The sequence below is a fragment of the Triticum aestivum genome, chromosome 7A (assembly GCF_018294505.1).
Source record: "Triticum aestivum cultivar Chinese Spring chromosome 7A, IWGSC CS RefSeq v2.1, whole genome shotgun sequence".
NCBI lineage: Eukaryota > Viridiplantae > Streptophyta > Magnoliopsida > Poales > Poaceae > Triticum > Triticum aestivum.
Genome location: NC_057812.1, coordinates 704,425,482 through 704,439,489, shown reverse-complemented (window position 1 = coordinate 704,439,489; position 14,008 = coordinate 704,425,482). Strand labels below are relative to the sequence as shown.

General features: G+C 42.5%; 1 long non-coding RNA gene and 1 other non-coding gene across 22 annotated transcripts; both read right to left on the bottom strand.

Moving 5' to 3' along the window:
* Positions 1-293: 293 nt before the first annotated feature.
* LOC123155078 (U2 spliceosomal RNA) lies at positions 294-492 on the bottom strand. Its single transcript, XR_006477207.1, has one exon. It is a non-coding gene; the product is annotated as a U2 spliceosomal RNA (small nuclear RNA).
* Positions 493-1,681: 1,189 nt separating this feature from the next.
* Positions 1,682-7,744, bottom strand: LOC123149503 (uncharacterized). 21 transcript variants are annotated; one of them, XR_006474716.1, is made up of 9 exons: positions 7,252-7,732; positions 6,848-7,171; positions 6,685-6,716; positions 6,276-6,372; positions 5,096-5,278; positions 4,812-4,884; positions 3,494-3,566; positions 2,381-2,593; positions 1,682-1,955 (listed from the first exon to the last, which is right to left on the bottom strand). It is a non-coding gene; the product is annotated as an uncharacterized lncRNA (long non-coding RNA). The 21 variants fall into 21 exon arrangements; XR_006474722.1 differs by having other exon boundaries at positions 5,096-5,221; XR_006474720.1 differs by having other exon boundaries at positions 6,276-6,343.
* Between the last annotated feature and the right edge of the window lie 6,264 nt (positions 7,745-14,008).

Sequence of the window (14,008 nt, the reverse complement as noted above, 5' to 3'; positions counted from 1 at the left end):
GCTGGTCTCTGAACCCTGAAGCAACGCTGCAGTAGCCATGGCGGTCTGGACAGTGCAAATAAGACTGTGATGCGGCCTACAATTTGTTATAGGGACTCCGGGGTTGCCCTTTGGGTCTTCTTTCTCTCGTCGGTCTTTCGAAATTCCCTCCCAATCAATCTTCTACTCCCAAAATATAAGAACGTTTTACAAGCTGCTCGTCTCATACCACAGAACTTTTTACATGCTGTTTCATATAATGAACACAAGCGCTATGGACTTAACCAAGGTCAAGATTGTAATCTTTGTTTTGATTGGGATGCGCCTGTTCCAAGCACTAGTGCAACGCTTGGCCGGCGCATGAAAACCATCCATGTAGCGAGCTACATAGATAAATTCTCTTCCATAAAAAATAACTTAATATCTCATGAACCCGTAGATTCACGGGTCAGATATTAAACTGATAAGAATAGATACTACACTTGATCTTAGCCAAGAGGCCGAGAAAGGTATGTCTTGAACGGTGACCCTGCGTCTGATTATATTGCTTTACGATCCGCCTCTGCTCAGTTGCAAAGGCGATGTGGGATTATTCAAATAAGTCGATGATGCGTTTTTTTGAGGGCTCGATGATGCGTGTTCCCGCAAGAAAAACAAAGCCCTCGAGTAGTACTGCTCCTCCAACCAGCGACGCGGGCCGGTCAGGTGAACCTGGCTGTCCCGTCTGGCCCACATGGCCCATGGCCCAAATTCTCCACAGAGAAGAGATGACCATAATTAGAGTTCCTCAAAAAAAAAGGTGACCTTAATTAGAGTATAAGATTGCCGGTCTGTTTCTCCTTTTACACTCACTAGATGACTCGTTGCGCCAATGGCGCAAAGACCGAGAGGGAGCCAAATATTGTGAGAATATTTAGACACCCAAGTCGAAAACCAAATGTGGCCAACACTCCCGCATCTCTGCTTGGAAGCCGCCTTTTGTCACCGGATATAACGACCTGTTGCGCCAATGGCGCAAAAGGCAAGAGCGAACCAAGCTTTTAATCATGCGAGTAAGAATATTTGGAGACCAATGATCAACAAAAGGCATCAATGTTATGGTCTTCGAGAGAAGATCGACATCATTTTCCCCTATTTTCACAGCTGATTCTATTAAAGAACTAAATGCAGCCACTTAGGGTCATATTCTTAATAGCGTAGAAAGGGAAGCACTAAGGATCCAAAAGCAAGTGCATATCTATTTGTAATGAAAAGAGATGCCTCCCAGTTATCTCTAATCCCATAACAAGAAAGCAGTACTATGTAGTGTAGAAATCATAACCAGAATTATTCATATATGAAACAAACACCAAGCAGTAAAATCAAACAACAAATATCATTGCCTAATCAGTCATCCTTCATCTCTAGTTTTAGTCTGATGGCCTAGGACAACCCAATTAGAAAAGAAGAATGGACTTGCTGGAAGCATATAGGAAATGATTCAACGCTGAGATATTCAATACTGATTGTTAATGCATCACTCCCTAATATCATACACTCTTTGCGCATCGGGAATTTCTCTTTGAACTAACATGGACAATGTATAAATGATTTAACCTGCCATGCCTTATTTTGTTCTCATGCAAAGGCAATTAAAACCAAAAAATCATGTGGGTATTTGTAACAACTATAATGTGGTATCTAAAATTGATTGAAAGAGAAAGAAAGATAATTAAGGTCATCTGCATTGATACTTGTATAGTAGTTTAGATGGATGATCCACTCTTTATAGGAAACAATAATCCACAAGGGAATATAACCAACTGCTGAGCGCATCACACATGGCACAAAAACATTATGAACATGAAGTTTGCCATACAAGCTATAGGTGACAATACAGATTAATGACGATGTCTCCAGGGAGTGAATAGTGAGACGAAGATGTTTTGGCATGCATCTGAAGGAACAGTTCTCATAATTTAGGAGAGCGTCAAAGGCTGCATGGTATGATTGGATAATCAGCATTCCTGAACAGATCTGACATTCACCAATTTTATCTAATATTGTGTATAAACCCAAACAATTAATAGAAAACTTATTACCAAAAGTACATCTCATTCATATGATAACTATTCAGAATACTCAAAACTAAAATTAGAGAAGAACAAAAGCGAAACTATTTCTGTAAGCTCAAAGAAATTTGGCAACCATCTTAATACGTCACCTAATATATGCAGAGTATTTTAAAGAGAACCAAAAGTTTACTTCCTGAATATTTACAGGTGATCAAGAACTAAACCATATTAATACTTGTTCGTACAATGCAACTGAATAACCGCACGGCACACTGGACAATCCAACCTAGCATGCTACCAAACCATGTCATTTCATAATTTTCTTAAGAGTTCTAGAGAAGCCTCACCTTTGTTGGTGTTCACCAGCGCCATGCTGCCCATGGAGAGCCCAGCTACGTGCATACAGCTTGGTCCCAAAGATGAATGGCTTCGGACTTTTTTGAGATAGCTCGCCACATATTCCATCTGCTGCCCATGGAGAGCCCAGCTACGTGCATACAGCTTGGTCCCAAAGATGAATGGCTTCGGACTTTTTTGAGATAGCTCACCACATATTCCATCTGGTGCCAAAGATAGATGACTAATATTCAGAAGAATAGGAACATCAGAAAATGGCCTTAAGTTAAATCATGTCACAAAGGTGAAGGCCAATAAGAGTATAATGACAACCCCAATCTTCATTATAAATAAAAGGTCATGTCAACCGATAAAATTCATGGATTATATTCATGCAAATACTTAACCTAAAAGAGAGCACTGCATATAGTAAGCTACTGAGCTTTCTCGACAACATGAATTGATGGATCTATTTAAGATTGTTCTGTGTCTGGTGCGGATTTAAATAATGTATTAAAAAGGCAATAGGAAAATGGCACAAGAAACATAACTTGGGCCTAACGCATATGCTAAATATGGGGTGCTACTGATAAGCAACCTTGGTTTGGTATGTGAGACAAAAGTTGTTGTTTCATATAGTTCTAACCATGTTTCTATAAACTGTTGTAATTAGGACAAGGATAATTTACAAAGATGATTTGCCATAGAAAATAAATATGATATAGATGAGGTAAACACTGCATATAGATTTAAATTAGTGGTTTTATGATTAAACATAGATCCAAAGGCGATAAATCATTAGTACCGACCATACTTCATAGTGGGCCCATAATCCAGAAAATCAGAAGTAAACACACGCTCAATAGCCTTAACCTTAACGATATATTTAAGGGAAATAACACACATGGTTAGCGTTGGAGGAGGCACCCATAACCCGTTGCGCCATTGGCCCAAGTAGCCGATTAGAACCAAAAAATATTTGCTTATTAAAGACTACTCCAGTAAAGCCAAATAGAAGGGGAATACCATTGAGAGGATAGAGAGAGAACACTTTTATTGCATCGTCAATGGACACAGTAATAACCAATGTCCAGTACATGAAAAAATAGATCACTTCATCATACCTTCTCTTTATTGTTGTGGCTTGAACAAATCACTTCATCTGACCGGAATGTCAGCATCATTTCTTTTGGTTTGCTGCCAAGTATTATGTTTTCTTTAATTGATGGCAGGCACATGAATCAGTAAATACAGAAACTAAGCATACACTCCTATTCATATTGCCTTATGAATGTTACCATGCTACTGAATTCTGGTGTTGTAATGCGATACAACAAAAAACTGCATAATTATCAGTTTTTATGGAACCAGTTCCACATAACTCTGGTGTTGTAATGTGATACAACGAAAAAGTGTGTAATTCTGGTGTTGTAATGCCAATCCTACTAAATATCAGCATCATTGCTCAGTTACCTGCATGCCTAGAGGTAATTTTTTATTTCACGGAAATTATCTCAGAAGGCTAGAACTAAGCCAAATCACATCAATTACTCACTCGAAATCAAATTACTCAAAGGGTACTAAAGACCCAAGAGAACTAAGAATTTAGCCCATTGCTAATTTTTCTATCGAAAGATCAGGAAAGAAAAGAAACAAGCAATTTGCTACTATCTGTTACCATCTTTCTTTTTAGACAATGATTGCATAAGTAAGTCTGAAACTAAAAAGGTACCAACCATAGAACCAGGATCTACTGTATTTTTTTCCTTTTCACCTATATGTAGATACACTTTTTTGGTAAGATGAGAACCTGATAGAAGAAAGTTAATGTTTGGTTGAAAGAGTAGAATTGAGCGAATATTTTCTAGGATAGTGGAGGAGGCCAGAACTAAGCCAACTCATAGCAATTACTCACTTGCATCAAATTACTCAAAGGGTGCTAAAGACCCAAGAGAACTAAGGAATTAAGCCTGTTGCTAATTTTTCTATCGAAAGATCGGGAAAGAAAAGTAACAAGCAATTTACTACTATCTGTTACCATCTTTCTTTTTGGACAATGATTGCATAAGTTTGAAACTAAAGAGGTACCAACCATAGAACGAAGATCTACTGTATTTTTTTCCTTTTCAGCAATTTGTAAATGCACTTTTTTTGTAAGATGAGAACCTGACCGAATAAAGTTAATGTCTGGTTGAAATAGCAGAATTGTAGGGAATATTTCTATAAGTACCTAACAGGACCAAGTGCCTAATTCAGAGTCCAACAATGTAAAGTGAAGAAAGTACTATATTTACAATCCATAATGTACATATCATTCTCTAGTCTGGCAAATACAAGTTATATGTTCTTTCACCATCTAGGCAGACCATCAACCACAATTTGATGCTTAAAGAAATTAATTACATGGAGGATTTTGAGTGGCGATGATAGTAAGTAACTCACCTGAGAATACAAATTGAAGTGTAGCTCACACAGGGCTGGACAGGTGCTTGGTAGAGCATCCAGTTTTGGTTATCTGGAGTGAAACACTAAACTTATCAGATTTAAGATGAAAATAATGGAGCTTATTAAAGGAACAGGGCATAAAGGTAAGTGGACGCATGCAGTGTTATTATGGGCATGCTTTTCCTTTAAGCCTAGGGACGTCGTGTTGATGTTAGTAATAAGTAACAAGAAGCATTTATGTTGTGTGATTGGAATGAAATGACACATAATTATGATCTCACCGAATAAGGCAGATGTACGTATCCTTCCACGGAAAGTCCAGGGTTAAAAAGCTGGACCCAGAAAACTGCATTCTCCTAGAGACTTCCTTGGACTGCCACACAATCCCCTCCACTGTACTGCTCATCCTTTAAAATATTTTAACCAGCGAAATAACGCTTATAGATTGGCAAAGACTGCACAAGCTATAATATGACATATAAGGAAAATAAAAATGATATACTATCTGATAAGAGAGCATAAAGGAAGCACAAGAAGAGTAGTATTCCTTTTGGAAAGGAATAGATTTAGCATTCAGGGAGAATGAACAAGCAAGTCGCAAGATCACGTTCTTCACAAGGAAATTAGATGGGCCAAAGAATGCATCTCATATTCATCGGAGGACGAAGCTTTGCTAGCAGAATCATTATGCAGTGGTATTTTCATCAAAAAAAATCCATTCCTAACTACTATATGTAGTTCAGGTTTTGACAGATCGTCATGGTATTATACGCTATCCACTGCCAAAAGGTTACACTATTTTTCTACCAAGATTTTTGACAAAGTAAATGTCCTTTTTAGATGGTACTTCTACATGTAGCATCTTAATCTAATACTGAGTGGTTAACCTGCTTCCTTGATGAAAACATACTATTGCACTATTAGTGGTACCACTGGCGGCTACTATAAGTCATTTTCATGTAACCCCTCAAGAGTGAATCAGTGATCGGTGCATACAAATCTTTATCTGAGATCCGAGCAATACAAAATCATGACTATGGTCTGTTCTGCATACATATATAGTGCATGCTACTCATATTCATCACAGTGACTGTACCTATTTCTCTTTAAATCTACATATCCTAATAAAACTGCTTGAATGCTCGTGAGCTTACACTTGACAAATGTAACAACGTACTGAACCTGAATATACACATGTGCGATTTAGCACTAACTTAACTACAAATTTGATTAAGTTCATCATCATGAATGTGGTTGCCACCGTACGCACCAGCTGGTCGATCACCAGATATTATTATGATTAGCTTTAACAAAGGGGCAAACAGTTCAATTAGTGGCCAGCTTAACAAGAATCTAAATAATCCATGGCATTCATCCCCTAAGAGACATCTAGTAGTTGTGAAGAAGCGATTACATCAGGGTGGGGATTGGAACAAGGACTGAGAGAGATGAGGAACATACCTAGTACAAATCCAGCCCCACACTTTTTTTTTCTCGTTGTTGATTACCACTGTTGCTATTAGGAACACCTATAGAATATGTGTTGTCAATTTGATTCCTGAATATCCAACGAGAAACAGCAGCAATAAAAAACCATGAGACTGGACTTAAATAGCTCATTTATTGTCATAAAAATGGAATGACCATGTCAATAACAGAATAACTAAGCAGGTAACAAACTACCATTAAAAGAACAAGCTGTTGTACAAAATATAATCAATTAGGATGTAAAAACATGAGCAGTATTACTCCTTGTTCTCACACATGGCAGGGGATGGTCAAAAAAGATGAGAAAGATCTAAAATCAGGAGATAGTACATGTGAAGAGAGAAAGAGAGAGGGGGGAGAGAGCTGGGGAGGAGAGGAGCACCTGCAATGAACGCACATGACACAACTACAGACCTGCGACCAAGAACTGTATATCACAATATACAATCTGTTTTCTATCCTGAACTGTAATTGTGTATGCAGCAAACAAGATTGGCTAAAAAAATGTTCACAAGTTGAGATGTATGTATGACTCGGGGGCTTACCCCTGTGGTAACAAGTTGAGAATGGATTCCACATTAACTTGAGGAACTTGTTCTCCTGTCACCCAGACCACACATGCATAAAAAAGAAACAAAGAAGCGTCCATGAGTGGCAAAGTGAAGATAACAACAGTGAATGTAGAGTAGAAGCAAAACAAATCTCCCTTTCCTAGGGCCCAAGATTTGGAGGGCTGCATCTCAGGTTCTCAAACAGAGAACAGGGCAAGTGGAAACCAATCCAACCCAATCCTCCTGCAGCAGAGTGGGAGCTACACAAGCACGAACACGAACAAAGAGCACAACAACAACCATCTGCGTAACAACCATCTGCGTGCGTGATAAAGCTGAATCAGAGGACCAGATGGAATAGAGAGACAGTCGCATGGAGAATAGGGATGAGAGGGCACCTTGACAAGCTCCGTGGAGTCGGTGGCCCGAAAAGAAACTCACAGATGAGGGACGCAGAGGCGACTTCCTCTCCCTTGATGCGAAGGCGAGGATGTTGTCGAGCGTGGCTGCCGCCGGTCGGCCTCCCTTCTCGGCTTCTTCCCGCGGTCTGGGCAGGGGGAAGGAGGAGTGGCAGATGGCGATGAGGACGGCGACGGAGATGGTGAGCAGCACGAGGAGGCCGACAGCATAGGCCTAGGGCACCCGATCCACCCCGCCATCTGTCTTCCTCCCTCGTCTGGCCATGGACTCACCCTCTCCGTCTCTATGAACCCGCTCTGCCGTCGCTTGGTGGCCCCCTCTGTCCCTCTGGGCAGACCGTGGGCGGACATCCGAGGAGAGGTGGCGGCGGAGTTGAGGCGCATGGTGGAGGGAGAGACGAGGAAAATTGACGGCGGAGAAGAAAGGGGATATTTTTCACCGCGCCGTGGATGGTGCTAGGGTTTTCACCTGCCCACGAAATCCTTGGGCGCCCACATACCAAGAACGAGACGAACCCAAAGCTGCTGCCACGACCCCACATGTCTAATGCCCCACTCGTCAGCCAGTGCCATAACGAGCCCATGTGTGTAAAAGTGATGAACGGATGATCTATTGACAGCGAGATAAAAAGGACCACAGTAAAAATATCCAGCGGCCAGGAACGCCAATCGAACGCAACCACGCTAGAATGGCGGGTTGGCTAGCGGCTTTTATATGTTAGACGAGCTTTATTTTGTGCTAAAAACTCAGGAGCTTTATTCTTCTCTAGATGTAGACTAAAAGCGTTAAAAAACACCTAAAAAGCTTTTGAAAAATGTAGACTCAAAAAATTCTTCGCATGCCTGCATTAATTACAAGGTGGTGATCTAAGCCTCATGGATGCGACTAGTCGTGACAGGAAGAGGTTATGCATGTAATTATGTATTTATGATCCAGGCATGATGGAAGATGGTTATGGTCCCACACGCAAAAAAAAGGTGGGTTCGGATGCATAGATTTCGTCGATGCCATTCGCAACGGCTCCCGTGGGTGTCGTATTTCCTTCTTGTGGGCATTGCTCCGGTGTGTTGTAAACTGGCGCTTCCTCACTTGGTTGGTTGTCTTCGAGCGAAAGCCTAGATTCGGATTCAGATCGGCGATGATGGTGTCCTTGACGATGTTCCTCTGTTGAGCATTATTTTGGAGACACAACATGGAGGTTTTATGTTGCACTACTAATCCCTAGCCTTATTGGGAGACCTGCTGCCTAGTAGATCATGAGCGGAAACTAGCACAAGCTTGGTACCGACACTAGTAAAGGGCTTAGAACGATGCCTTCAATGGTGAAAATGATACAAAGATTTCGATGTTGACAGTCCGGGGATGCCTCATGTATGAAACTTCCCACTGAGCACCTAGAAGAGTGCAAGGAGTATTGCGTCAACACCTCCATGAGGTGAACAATGCCCACATGCATCATCATCGTTGGCATTGCCCATGGTGGAACTCAGTTTCACCCAGGCTACAAAATAAGCTTCCATCAATCTAGAGGAGTAATCTGTTGGAAATATGCCCTAGAGGCAATAATAAAATGGTTATTATTATATTTCCTTATTCATGATAATTGTCTATTGTTCATGCTATAATTGTGTTATCCGGAAATCGTAATATATTTGTGAATATATAGACCACAACATGTCCCTAGTAAGCCTCTAGTTGACTAGCTCGTTGATCAATAGATGGTTACAGTTTCCTGACCATGGACATTGGATGTCATTGATAACGGGATCACATCATTAGGAGAATGATGTGATGGAGAATACCCAATCCTAAGCATAGCACAAGATCATGTAGTTCGTCTGCTAGAGCTTTTCTAAGTGTCAAGTATCATTTCCTTAGACCATGAGATTGTGCAACTCCCGGATACCGTAGGAGTGCTTTGGGTGTACCAAACGTCACAACGTAACTGGGTGGCTATAAAGGTGCACTACAGGTATCTCCGAAAATGTCTGTTGGGTTGGCATGAATTGAGACTGGGATTTGTCACTCCGTATGACGGAGAGATATCTCTAGGCCCACTCGGTAATGCATCATCATAATGAGCTCAGTGTGACTAAGTAGTTGGTCACGGGATCATGCATTACGGCACGAGTAAAGTGACTTGCCGGTAATGAGATTGAACGAGGTATTGGGATACCGACGATCGAATCTCGAGCAAGTAACGTACCGATTGACAAAAGGAATTGAATACGGGATTGATTGAATCATCGACATCGTGGTTCATCCGATGAGATCATTGTGGAATATGTGGGAGCCAACATGGGTATCCAGATCCCGCTGTTGGTTATTGGCCGGAGAGTTGTCTCGGTCATGTCTGCTTGGTTCCCGAACCCGTAGGGTCTACACACTTAAGGTTCGGTGACGCTAGGGTTGTAGAGATATTAGTATGCGGTAACCCGAAAGTTGTTCGGAGTCCCGGATGAGATCTCGGACGTCACTAGGAGTTCCGGAATGGTCCGGAGGTAAAGATTTATATAGGAAGACCAGTTTCGGCCACCGGGAAAGTTTCGGGGGACACCGGTATTGTACCGGGACGATCGGAAGGGTCCTGGGGGTCCATCGGGTGGGGCCACCTATCCCGGAGGGCCCCATGGGCTGAAGTGGGAAGGGAACCAGCCCTTGGTGGGCTGGTGCGCCCCCCTTGGGCCTCCCCCTGCGCCTAGGGTTAGAAACCCTAGGGGTGGGGGGCGCCTCCACTTGGCTTGGGGGCCAAGCCACCCCCTTGGCCGCCCCCCCCCCCCATCTAGATGGGATCTAGAGGGGCCGGCGCCCCCTGGCCCCTATATATAGTGGAGGGGAGGGAGGGAAGCCGCACCCAAGTCCCTGGCGCCTCCCTCTCCCTCCGTGACACCTCTCCCTCTCGTTGGTGCTTAGCGAAGCCCTGCCGAGATCCCGTTGCTTCCACCACCATGTCGTCGTGCTGCTGGATCTCCATCAACCTCTCCTCTCACTAGTGCAGAACCGGGCAATAGCACCGGTTCGTAAGGGCCTTTAGTGTCGGTTCGGTAACCGGCACTAAATTGTAGGCACTAAAGCCCCCCCCCCCTTTAGTACCGGTTCAGCACGAACCGATGCTAAAGGGCAACCACGTGGCACGAGCCAGCTCCGTGGGCGCGTAGGACATTAGTACCGGTTGGTAACACCAACCGGTACTAAATGTTTTGGTGTGTTTTGGTTTTATTTTTATTTTTACTTTAATTTTGTGTTTTCAATTTAATTTAGTGATTGTTTTACATTATAATGAGTTGTTAAATCATTAGGTGATTAGTTTGACTGGTATCCTAGCTAAGTCATCAAGTATATGTCATATCCATATTATATATACTTGATCACCTACTTAAGTGATCGAGGTAATATGGATATGGCATATACTTGATCACGTAGCTAGAATCCATCCAGTTGAAACTAATATGCAATTTCTTTCATAAATGATATAATAACTCATCATCATCATCATATTAATTAATATAAAAACTCTTGCGTCATATATATCATCACCAACAGTTTTCATAGCAAAGATATCATCGAGTTCAACATGGTAATGATATTATAAGCGTTCATAACACCACAAAAGCAAATCACTCTTTGAGATTAAGTAGACTGCAATGCTGGTTAATTTGCTTCATGCCTTTCGGAATAGTGTAGACTGCACTGCACATAGCTCAGTGCAATCTATGCTATTCCTGAAGCTAATCAACATGTAGGTGAGCATTGCAACTCTTCGTCATTGTCTGTGCACTCACGGCTTATAAACCGTTCATACTGCCTCTCTCTTGGCGAGGTGGGACTAAAAATCAGTTTACTAAGAAACTCTAGTACCGGTTCATGGCACGAACCGGTACTAAAGGTCTTCGTGGGGGCCCCAGCCTGACCATAGCCTGACACAGCCTTATTAGTACGGGTTCTTGGCATGAACCGGTACTAAAGGTTGCCCACGAACCGGTACTAATGATGCCCGCCCGCCTAGCCATTGGAACCGGCACTAATGGTCACATTAGTGCCGGCTCAAATTCAAATCGGCACTAATGTGCTTCACATTTGACCATTTTTCTACTAGTGTCTCCCCTTGCCGGATCAAGAAGGAGGAGACGTCTCTCCCAACCGTACGTGTGTTGAACGCGGAGGTGCCGTCCGTTCGGCGCACGGTCATCGGTGATTTGGATCACGACGAGTACGACTCCATCAACCACGTTCTCTTGAACGCTTCCGCTCACGATCTACAAGGGTATGTAGATGCCCTCCTCTTCCCCTCGTTGCTAGATGACTCCATAGATTGATCTTGGTGATGCGTAGAAAAATTTTAAATTTCTGTTATGTTCCCCAACAATGGCATCATGAGCTAGGTCTATGCGTAGTTTCTATGCACGAGTAGAACACAAGTTGTTGGGGGCATTGATTTTGTCAATTTACTTGCCGTTACTAGTCTTATCTTGATTCGGCGACATCGTGGAATGAAGCGGCCCGGACCGACCTTACACGTACGCTTACGTGAGACTGGTTCCACCGACTGACATGCACTAGTTGCATAAGGTGGCTAGCGGGTGTCTGTATCTCCACTTTAGTTGGATCGGATTCAATGAAAAGGGTCCTTATGAAGGGTAAATAGAAATTGGCATATCACGGTGTTGTTTTGGTGTAGGTAAGAAACGTTCTTGCTAGAAACCTATAGCAGCCACGTAAAACTTGCAACAACAATTAGAGGATGTCTAACTTGTTTTTGCAGCATATGTCGTGTGATGTGATATGGCCAAAAAGATGTGATGAATGATATATGTGATGTATGAGATTGATCATGTTCTTGTAATAGGAATCACGACCTGCATGTCGATGAGTATGACAACCGGCAGGAGCCATAGGAGTTGTCTTAATTTATTTATGACCCGCATGTCAACATAAATGTCATGTAATTACTTTACTTTATCGCTAACCGTTAGCCATAGTAGTAGAAGTAATAGTTGACGAGACAACTTCATGAAGACACGATGATGGAGATCATGGTGTCATGCCGGTGACGACGATGATCATGGCGCCCCGAAGATGGAGATCAAAAGGAGCAAAATGATATTGGCCATATCATGTCACTATTTGATTGCATGTGATGTTTATCATGTTTTACATCTTATTTGCTTAGAACGACGGTAGCATAAATAAGATGATCCCTCACAATAATTTCAAGAAAGTGTTCCCCCTAACTGTGCACCGTTGCTAAGGTCCGTTGTTCCGAAGCACCACGTGATGATTGGGTGTGATAGGTTCTAACGTTCGCATACAACGGGTGTAAGCCAGATTTACACATGCAATACACTTGGAAGAGACTCAATAATATGCAGGGACGGATATTCTTGGTCTCAAGCAAACTACACAGTTCTACAGAACTCTACCTTGGTGACCCCGTATGTCGATGAACACAAGAACAGTCTGCGCTCCAAACACCCGGAGCAATGCGACGACTGGATTACATGTGAACACATCAGGACTTTCAGCAGTTGGTTGGAAACACGTCTTAGAGGTGACAACACTGTTTGTGATGAGTTGTACTTGTTGTCCAGGGGGCCATCTTTGACTGTGTTGACTTACAAAGGATACGAGATAAATGGGAATACATTTTACACGATCGCCCAAGATCAAAAGAGCACCAACCAAAACAGCGGTGTCCGCTTTGATGCAGCAACCGAGAGCGGAAAGGACACATATTATGGTTACATAGTGGACATATGGGAACTTGACTACGGACCTGATTTTAAGGTCCCTTTGTTTAAGTGCAAATGGGTCAATCTGTTAGGCGGCGGGGTACAGGTAGACCCACAGTACGGAATGACAACAGTGGATCTGAAAAATCTTGGGTACATTGACGAACCGTTCGTCCTAGCCAATGATGTGGCACAGGTTATCTATGTGAAGGACATGTCTACCAAACCGAGAAAAAGAAAAGATAAGGAAGCGAATACATCATACGATGAGCCAAAGCGCCACATAGTTCTTTCAGGAAAAAGGGACATCCTGGGAGTGGACGGCAAGACAGACATGTCTGGAGATTATGAAAAGTTTCATGAAATTCCTCCCTTCAATGTCAAGGCTGACCCAAGCATCCTGATAAACAATGAAGATTATCCATGGTTACGGCGCAATAAGCAAATGACACAAGCAAAGAAAAAGTGAAGACTTTCTCCCGCAAATATTATGATGATACCATGCCAACTTTGTAACACACGAACATGCTACCATTGTCCGTTTTGTACATGCACATGCTATGTGGGTGAAATTATGATACCATCCCAACTTTCAACTTTTTCAGAGTTCATTTGAAATGCTTTCATGTCTTATGGTTCGGCCCTCGTAATACCATGACCATTAGTCCCTGGCCCATGCCAAGTTTCAACTTTCAACTTTCTAAAACTAATGGCACTAACAGAAAGTTTATAATTTTGCTCCTCGCCCCTGGCCTATGACCATTAGTCCCGGTTTGTGCCACAAACCGGGACTAAAGGGTTGGTCCTCGTTGCGGGCAGAGTTTAGTCCCACCTCGCCAACCGAAGGGGGATCACACTGGTTTATAAGCCCTTCCCTCTCTGCCTTGTTGAGCTCCTCTCAAAGTGAAAATAGATGCCCTAATAGAGAAAAGTTTAACCTAAATTCATAGTGAATTTCTCTGAAATTCATAGAAATTTACTAGGAATTTAGGTTGAATTTTCTCTA